The sequence below is a fragment of the Sinocyclocheilus anshuiensis genome, unplaced genomic scaffold (assembly GCF_001515605.1).
Source record: "Sinocyclocheilus anshuiensis isolate Anshui unplaced genomic scaffold, SAMN03320099.WGS_v1.1 scaffold2171, whole genome shotgun sequence".
Classification (NCBI taxonomy): domain Eukaryota; kingdom Metazoa; phylum Chordata; class Actinopteri; order Cypriniformes; family Cyprinidae; genus Sinocyclocheilus; species Sinocyclocheilus anshuiensis.
In genome coordinates, this window is record NW_015537929.1 from 788,561 (window position 1) to 791,808 (window position 3,248).

General features: G+C 36.1%; 1 protein-coding gene across 1 annotated transcript in view; it reads right to left on the reverse strand.

Moving 5' to 3' along the window:
• The window catches only part of LOC107658009 (calcium-dependent secretion activator 1-like), an 84,700-nt gene that overhangs the window by 15,918 nt on the left and 65,534 nt on the right, over window positions 1-3,248 (reverse strand). The window lies entirely within an intron of this gene.

Genomic DNA, 3,248 nt, shown 5'->3' on the forward strand with positions numbered 1-3,248 from the left:
GCATTTGCCCACTCAAGTCGGTTACGACGATGAACTGCAGTCAGGTCGAGACCCTGATGAGGACGACGAGCATGCAGATGAGCTTCCTTGAGACGGTTTCTGACAGTTTGTGCAGAAATTCTTTGGTTATGCAAACCGATTGTTGCAACAGCTGTCCGGTTGGCTGGTCTCAGATGATCTTGAAGGTGAAGATGCTGGATGTGGAGGTCCTGGGCTGGTGTGGTTACACGTGGTCTGTGGTTGTGAGGCCGGTTGGATGTACTGCCAAATTCTCTGAAATGCCTTTGGAGACGGCTTATGGTAGAGAAATTAACATTCAATTCACAGGCAACAGCTCTGGTGGACATTCCTGCAGTCAGCATGCCAATTCAATTGCACGCTTCCTCAAAACTTGCGACATCTATGGCATTGTGCTGTGTGATAAAACTGCACATTTTAGAGTGGCCTTTTATTGTGGCCAGCCTAAGGCACACCTGTGCAATAATCATGCTGTCTAATCAGCATCTTGATATGCCACACCTGTGAGGTGGATGGATTATCTCGGCAAAGGAGAAGTGCTCACTAACACAGATTTAGACAGATTTGTGAACAATATTTGAGAGAAATAGGCCTTTTGTGTACATAGAAAAAGTCTTAGATCTTTGAGCTCAGCTCATGAAAAATGGGGGCAAAAACAAAAGTGTTGCGTTTATAATTTTGTTCAGTGTATATCATCAGCATAATAGTTTAAGTAAAAATCGAAAAATACAATTTCGTAGTATTTTGGTTTCTCGCTCTTTTCACAGCATGCATGAACTCCACTACTTTGTGTAAAACCTCATAATCATGTTCTCCAGCATGATTTGAGAATGTTTCAGAGTATCTTGTGTGTCAATGTACACAAAAACTTCTTGCAGGAGAAATACAGAATCTTTACTATGCTGTATTTACATCATCCCTTTTCCTAAACCCTAACATTTTAAATCCAGGTTTGAATTTTAGATGTTTAATGTGGACACAGACTTTTGGATCCCACTGTAAATACATTTATACTGACACTGTATTTTTATGTATCTAGGTAAATTCCTAATAATGGGTAGGACTTCTCACTGCTGTCTAGAATTTTAGGCCAACACATGAGAGAAAAAGCAGACCAGATTGTCAAACATATGCAACACTGATGAAATGAGTACATCAGGACACACAATAGTGTTTCTGGTTTAACATATAATCAACTTTTATCTGAACAAGATGAAATGAGTAAGACAGAAAAAAAAACAGCTAAAGAAATTAAATAAAATACCGACCAACTCAGCAACGCTGAGGTCTCCACTAAACGAGAAAAGAAAATCTTTAATTTATTGAATGAAATGCTACTTCAGTCATGAAGGATATTACTTAATTACGGTTCATCATTTTGTCTGACTCTAATCTTAGTGTCTAGAATGAACCATGCCATTGGTTTATTGGTCTGTTAAATTCATGGGTTATTAATGGGGTTGTGGGGCCCTGTACTGAAATTTACCCATTAATATCTGATAGAAACTCATTCTTCCTAAGGCCATGATGTCATCAACACAACATGATAAAGCAATGACAATGGATTTAATGATAATCTATGATTATCATTATCCAAATTTCATACTTTATCTATTTTCAATGTGTCTAAAATGTTCTGGACTGGGAATTAAAGAAGCAAAATATCTTAAACTGATGAAGATTTAGAGAAGTGGTTCTCAGCTGGTGGGTTGTAACACAAAAACAGGTTGCAAATTTGCTGCAAAACCAGTTGAGTAGGGTACAACGTGGCTAAAGGCGCCTTTGATATTATTTTCATTTAAACCACTAGATGAAAAACGTGGCGTAGCACTTTCCAAAACATCCGCTTTTCAAGATGCACGCGTATTTTTGTCTGATGCTTGACGCGATCGCACGCAGCAGCGCAAAGTTGATACTGTGCTTACTTGATCTAATATTTTATGTTTTTTAAAATGTTGTAGATTTAAGTAGCAAATGAGAATCGCTCAAATTAATGCATATATTTTGAGACAAAGGTCTTCGTTATGATTTTCAGTTTTGTTTAAGATAATTAATGCAACAGTTTTTAAATAACGAAAGAATATGTAAAAGTATGGTATTTGGGGTAAAAAGCGCCCCTGCTGTAGGGGCTAAAGGCGCACAGTAATTAACATGATAATTAATAGATGGCTGACTTTTCCATTTGTTTTCCATTTGTTGACATGATATGGTGGTTAGATTCAGATGGTAAATATCATATATTAAGTTGGGTGTCCATATTAGAGATAGTCACCCTGTTTAAAATGAAACCATCATATTTAAAAACATGATATTAATCATATAATAAAATATAATTTGTTGTTAGTACTGTAAATATATATTCAATTATTATTAGATCTCCTTCAATACTTTCAGAATCTTTACTTATTAAAACGATTTTGTTTCTGTATTTTAAAATATATAAAAAACATTATTTTAGCTGAAGTATTTGTATCAATACCGTGTGCCTTTTACCCCGTGTGGGGTAAAAGGCCCCTCTTGCCACCTCATACATACATTCATTTTGAACAAAATAAACAACTTGAATGATTTATTTTCACACAAAATCTGTTGCTCCATTAATGTTCAATACAACGTATATTTCTTTCTGCAATTATACATTTTAGGCGCAGTGAATGGCACATTATTTCTTAAGGTGGGCCTTTAACCCCGTTGTACCCTACTACTTATTTAGAAAATCTGTTGATGTCAAGATTTAGATATTCTTCAGTTACAAACTTATTCCCAGTACTTTAGTGAGAAACATTTGCAATCCTTCTACCCTCACATTTTAACACATTGAAAAGACTGCCACTGAAATATTTGTGAAAGATAGCATTACTTCTTGTAAGTCTGCATAATGTAACACCATCAGACAGACCGTTCAGTGCTAAGAGGTTCCTTTTCTATCTAAAGTCATAATATAACACAAAATAAGTTTTTACCCAAATTTTGTGCACATTTATAGAAGAATACTATCTTCACAAAAAAAAGAATTGCACAAGGGGGATCCTTGTGTTATGATGTTTACAGGACTTTCAGACCAAATACATTTTCCCTGTAAATGTGTTATGTGCATGTGCCAGGAAGTGTTGAAGGGGACAGGGGATGACGTCAAACATAGCTTCACCTGGATCCTTCTGATCCTTTAGAGTTTTCTCAACTTGAGAGAGAGAGAGAGAGAGAGAGAGAGAGAGAGAGAGAGAGAGAGA